Source organism: Cebus imitator, unplaced genomic scaffold (genome assembly GCF_001604975.1).
Source record: "Cebus imitator isolate Cc_AM_T3 unplaced genomic scaffold, Cebus_imitator-1.0 Scaffold140, whole genome shotgun sequence".
Classification (NCBI taxonomy): Eukaryota; Metazoa; Chordata; class Mammalia; order Primates; family Cebidae; genus Cebus; species Cebus imitator.
The window spans coordinates 1,781,593-1,788,261 of record NW_016107455.1 but is presented as its reverse complement, the minus strand read 5'-3'; the positions used below and the strand labels follow the sequence as shown (position 1 = coordinate 1,788,261).

General features: G+C 37.0%; 1 protein-coding gene across 5 annotated transcripts in view; it reads right to left on the bottom strand.

Annotated features, from left to right (window-relative positions):
• NSRP1 (nuclear speckle splicing regulatory protein 1) overlaps positions 1 to 6,669 on the bottom strand; it is a 50,938-nt gene that overhangs the window by 21,038 nt on the left and 23,231 nt on the right. Inside the window, exon 1 of one of the 5 annotated variants that reach the window (XM_037743329.1) lies at positions 6,431 to 6,451. The exons of the other annotated variants lie outside the window; for them this stretch is intronic. The gene's annotated coding sequence lies outside the window, so the exon portion shown is untranslated. Of the gene's footprint in view, positions 1 to 6,430; positions 6,452 to 6,669 lie in introns of those variants that run through there. 5 annotated transcript variants of the gene reach the window in all.

The window sequence follows — 6,669 nt, the reverse complement described above, 5'->3', positions numbered from 1 at the left end:
ATGTCTCTTAAAAACAAAAAAAAAAAAGTATAGTGATGTTTATAACTATATATATAACTATTTATATAACAGAAGACCCAAAGAAAGACATATAAACTAACTAGATTCAAAGAAATATTTGAATGACTGGTAATTTTCCGAAATTAGAGAAAAATATCATATTGAACAAATTCTGAATGCAAAAGAGGACAGAGAATAAAATACACACACATGCATAAGCAACAAAGAGATACATTATAATGGAATTTAAGAAAATCAAAGACAAAAAGAAAACTCTAAGAGTTTCCAACAAGGAAGAGTAGATTACCTATAAAGGAGTATGATCAGAATGTCATCACATACCTTATCAGCAACATGGGATTTACGACCAAGTAATCCATATTATGCACTGCACGTCTGTACCAAAATATCTCACATATTCCATAAATATATACATCTACTTCACACTCAAAAATTAAAAAGAAAAAAAAAGGTAGTAAATCTTAGTTAACATTACCCAGATGGAATCACTTTAAGGTGCTGATGCAAAGCACTTTGAACTAAAAGTATATATTCAGAAAAACTATCATCAAAAGTAAAGATGTTTTAAGCACATAAAATCTCAGAAGGTCTGTCTTATAAAAGCCCTCTTTGAAAATAAATGAAGTACATGTTGAATATCCCTAATCCAACAATCCCAAATCTAAAATTTTTCTAGTGCCAACAGTATGCTCAAAGAAGCATTCTGGATTTTCAGATTAGGTATGTTCAGCTGGTAAGTATAATACAAATATTCCAAAATCTGAAAAAAAATCTTATCTCGAACACTTCTGGTCCCAGGCATTCACTTCTTTCTTTTCTGTTGATTGATTGATTGAGACAGAATCACTCCATTGCCCAAGCTACAGTTCAGTGGCACGATCATGGCTCACTGGAACCTTGACTTCCCAGGCTCAACTGATCCTCCTGCCTTGGCCTCCTGAGCAGCTGGGACTAGGTGGTATGTACCGCTACACACAGCTAATTTTTTAGTGTTTTTTTGTAGAGACAAGGTATCACTATGTTGCCCAGCTGTTCTTGAACTCCGGGGCTGAAGCAGTCCTCCTGCCTCAGTCCCCAAAAGTGCTAGGATTACAAGTGCCAGCCACCACGCCTGTCCCCAAGCATTTTGGAAAGGGATACTTAACCAGTATTCCCAATAATAACATTAAGAGATACATGAAAGGTAAATATATTACTTAGTAAAACTTAATATATCTTTATATATTTTTTTGAGACAGCGTCTCACTATGTTGCCCAGGCTGGAGTGCAGTGGTGCAATCACGGCTGAATGCATCAAGCTCCCAGGCTCAAGCAATCCTCCCACCTCAGCCTCCTGAGTAGCTGAAACCACAGGCACCTGCCACCATGCCAGTTTATTTTTTGTTTTTTGTAGAGATGGGGTCTCACTATGTTACCCAGGCAGGTCTTGAACTCCTTCCTGGGTTCAAGCAATCCTCCTGCCTTGGCCTCCCAAAGTGCTGAGATGACAGCAAACATGAGAGCCACCATACCTGGGCCTAATACTATCTTTAAAAATGAGACAAAAAACAACCATGACAATCCAGAACCAAATCTAGAGCAGGGTTATACAACTTTCTGAAATGACTAAAACATTTCTTACCTATTTTGTCCAATATGTTAGCTACCAGTCACATGTGGCTATAGAGCACATGAAATGTGGCTAATGTAACTAAGGAACTAATTTTTAAATTTTACTTAAGCTAAAACAAATAGTCTCTACAACTGCTGGCTATCATATTAGCACGGATCCAGAGCAAGAGTCAGCAAATTTCCTCAAGGGACAAATGGTGAATACACAGGCTGGTGGACTATGTGGACTGTTGCATCTACTCATGTAGCACAAAAGTAGCCACAGACAGACAAATGGCAAGGCTGTGTTCCAATAAAACTTTATTTAAAAACAGGATGCCAACATGAGACACACTATGCCAACACCTCACCTAGATGATATTAAACACAATGGCAAGGCAAGCAGCAGATGGAATAGAGGGAGAGAAGGCAACTAGAAGGTAGCTAGAATGTGCCATGGTACTTATGTTGAAGGCAGTGGGTGATACAAAGATACTTACAACAACAACAAAATAAACCAAACATATAAATCTAAGCATAGACTCGTTTGGGATAATGACCAAAATTTTAACTAAAACACAATGAAATGTTTAAATTTCAAACAATGACTAGAAAATTCAATCTGTTAAATGAGAGAGAAAAAAAGATGACAAACTCTGGGATTGGATTTTTAAAAGATCTAGAAATAGGAGGTCTATAAAAAACAGCCTAAATACAAAAGGATACAAAAATGCTGAAAACAGGCCAGGTACAGTAGCTCACACCTATAATCCCAGCACTTTGAGAAGGTTAGCAGGTAGATCACTTGATGTCAGGAGTTTGAGACCAGCCTGGCCAACATGGCAAAACTCCCATCTCTACTAAAAAATACAAAAATTAGCAGAGTGTGGTGGTGCACACCTGTAATCCCAGCTACTCAGCAGAAATAAGGCATGAGAATCACTTGAACCTGGGAAGTGGAGGTTGCAGTGAGCTGAGATCATGCCACTGTACTTCAGCTTGGGCAACAGAGCAAAGCTCTGTCTCAAAAAAAAAAAAAAAATGCTGAAAATAAATGAGTGGGGAAAAATACAAAAGGCAATTATTAATCAAAAGCTTGATAGTAATTATAAAACCAGAAAAAAATAGAATTAAAGACAGAAACATATGTAAAGAACAAAGTAGGGTGCTAGAAACTGAGGAACAGATTAAGAAGAAATAGCAATCATCAACATTTATACCTTTAACAATGTATCTTTCAAGTACATACAGCAACATCAAGACAACTCATTGGTGAAAGAAAAGTCTATTCAATAAATGGTGCTGGTACAACTTAAAACGGAGTTAATCTAAATGCTTACATTTAGCTAAAATTATAAAACTCATATAGAAAAAAACACATAAGTAAATCTTTGTGACCTTGAATTAGACACATGACAAAATTTGTGTAGCTAAAACCAAAAGTCCAAATGATTAAAAAAAAAAAAAATTAAGGTAATTTTTTTGATGAAATTGGGTAAGGGCCCAGTTTCATTCATTTGCATATGCCTTGGGCCCTCACCTTACCCCCTTTGCAAAAAAAAATAACTTAAAATGGAGTTAATCTAAATGCTTACACTCAGCTATAACTATAAAACTCATAGAAGAAAACATGTTAAGTAAATCTTTGTGACCTTGAATTAGATGACAAAATTTGTGTAGCTAAAACCAGAAGTGCAAATAATTTAAAAAAAAATTATTAGGCCAGGCATGGTGGCTCAGGTCTATAATCCCAGCACTTTTGGAGGCTGAGGCAGGCACATCATGAGGTCAGGAGTTCGAGATCAGCCTGTACAACATGGCGAAACCCCATCTCAACTAAAAATACAAAAATTAGCCAGTGACGGTGGTATGCACCTATAGTCCCAGCTTCTCAGGAGGCTGAGGCAGGAGAATTGCTTGAACCTAGGAGGCCGAGGCTGTGGTGAGCCAAGATCGCATCCCCGCACCTAGGCAACAGAGATTCCATTTAAAAAAAAAAAAAATTCTTTAAAATCTCATCAAAACGGGGCCAGGCGCAGTGGCTCACACCTGTAATCCCAGCACTTTGGGAGGCCAAGCTGGGTGGATCACCTGAGGCTGGGCATTTGGGACCACCCTGACCAACATGGAAGAAACTCCGTCTCTACTAAAAACACAAAATTAGCCAGGTACCGTTGTGGGCTCAGTAATCTCAGCTAGTCGGGATGGGGGCTGAGACAGGAGAATCAATTGAACCCAGGAGGCGGAGCTTTCGGCGAGCCGAGATGGCACCATTGCACTCCAGCCTGGGCAACAAGAGCAAAATTCTGTTTCAAAAAACAAAGCAAAACAAAAAACCCTCACCAAAATAAATAGTCTTTTCAAAAGCCATCAAGAAAGTTACAACCCACAAAATGGGAAAAAATACAGTTGACTCTTGAAAAACACAGGTTTGAACTGCACAGGTACACCTATATGTAGATTTTTTAAAGTAAAAGTTATACCCAGTGTGCCTGCCTCACTTTTCATCTCCTCCACCTCTTCTGTCTCTGTCATTAGAAACACTAAGACCAATCCCTCCTTCTTTTCCTCAGCCAGCTCAATGTGAAGACGATGATGAAGAGGAAGATCTTTATGATGATCCACTTATACTTCATGAATAGGAAATATATATCTTCCTTATGATTTTCCTAATAACATTTTCTTTTCTCTAGCTTAACTGTAGGAATACAGTATATAATACATATAAAAATGTTAACTATTTATCATGAGGCTTCTGGTCAACAATAGGTTACTGTAGTTAAGTTTTGGAGTAGTCAAAAGTTTTTAACTGCACAGGTGTTGGCATCTCTAACCCCTATATTGTTCAAGGATCAATTGTATTTGCAATCATATATGTTGTGGAACTGCAGCCCATAAAGAATTCCTACAATTCAACAATAAAGACACACTAAAAAATGGACAAAAGAGTTGAACATTTTTTCAAAGAAAAAATACAAATTTATTTCAAAGAAGATACACAAATGGCCAAAAAACACATGAAAAGGTGCTCAACATCATTAGCCACTGGGGAAAAGCGTCAAAACCACAATGAAATACCATTTCATACCCAACAGGATGACTAAAATAAGAGTCACAAATGCTAATAAGGATATGGAAATGGCCAAGTGCAGTGGCTCACACCTATAATCAAGACCAGCCTGGCCAACATGGCAAAACTCCATCTCTACTAAAAATACAAAAATTAGCCGGGCATGGTGGCAGGTGCCTGTAATCCTAGCTACTCTACTCCAGGGGCTGAGGCAAGATAATCGACTGAACCTGGGAGGTGGAGGTTGCAGTGAGCCAAGATTGTCCAGCTTGGGTGACAGAACAAGACTCAGTCTCTCAAACAAACAAACAAAACAAAAAAACACCAGAATGTGGAAAAACTAGAGCTCTCGTACCCTGCTGGTGGATTTGTAAAATGGTACAGCCACTTTGGAAAACATTCTAGCAATTTCTCAAAAGGTTAAATGTAGTCACCATACTACATAGTAATTCCACTCATAGGTATGCACTCAAGATAAGTGAAACATATAGCCACATAAAAATTTGTACACCAGTGTTCACAGTAGCCTTACTCATGAGTAATAATCAGAAAGTAAAAACAACAAATATGACATGTATATCCATATAATGCAATATTATTCAGCCATAAAAAGGAATGAAGTACTGATATATGCTATACTAGAATTAATGACATGTCTTCCAATTATTGCTTAATCAACCAATAAAAGAAAAACTCCGTAAGTTTGTTCCAGTTAGAAACACAAACTTATTTTCAAAAGGAACATCATTACCCATGCTGGTAACAACTAGCACACTTATAATGAACAGTCAAAGGTCTTATAATCTTTTCTACACAGGCCAAATTTTAATGAAAAACACTTGGTAATGTATTTTTTTCAAAAGACAAGCAATAGTTTGGCACCTAATATATAATCACAATGACCAAGTCAGGTGTGCAGTGCCCCTAGTACAGACTTTATTAGAGTTCAGTTATAAATACACAATCTCTTGACACTAAAGATGTAGTTCTTGCAGATAAAGCCCAAAGGCAGGAAATGAATCTCCTTCCAAATGCTGCTTCTTATCTTTAAAGTAACCTCAAATTATTACTAAACTAATAAAGTAATTTTGTTTCAGAAAGCGATCTGATCTATTTTATTTTCAGCTTTTGATAAATTCAAGAGTGAGATGAGGGATTATTGCTTTCTGTCTGACAACACACACTGAAATACAACATGAAAATAAAGGAAAAACTTTTTTTTAATGACTTTTATGGTAAAGATGGAATAGGCAATATCAAAGCCTGTCAGTATATGGAAGGGGATGTGTATGGTTTCTGGAGAAACAGAAAGCTAATTTTGTTATTTAACCTCATAAATTTGGAAGTAAAGCATTTATTATCTTCTAATTAGAAATTATCAGTTAAACAGGTTGAGTAAAAAGAGTGCAATGAGACTGTACACAAACCAAATAAAACAATAACTCAAAAATGTAATTATGGACACTACTGCCTTATTTATGGAATTTTTCTGATAAAATGGTACATAGTCAATGGCCACAAATCCAAATTGGCGATCAAGATTCTATTAAAAGGTCACAAAAAAGCCGGGCTACCAAATATGACTGTCAAACACAAAGTAGGATGGAGACAGCACAGGAAACTTTCAGATCACTAAGATTAATAATAATTACTGTGCAGATTTAATTATTGCAGCAATATAGTCACCACTTACTGGACTTCTGTGTCATGCACTATACTAAACACTTAATATAACACTATTACTAATACTTAGGTCAGGTGAGGTCTCAGCACTTTAGAAGACTGAAGTGGAAGGATCATTTGAGGACATGAGTTCCAAACCAGCCTGAGCAGCACAGCAAGACTTCATTTCTACAGAAATTTTTTAAAAATTAGCCAGGTGTGGTGGTGCATGCCTATATTCCCAACTACTCTGGAGACTGAGGTGGGAGAATCACTTAAGTGCAGGAGTTTGAGGCCGCAGTGAGCTATAACAGAGCCACTGCACT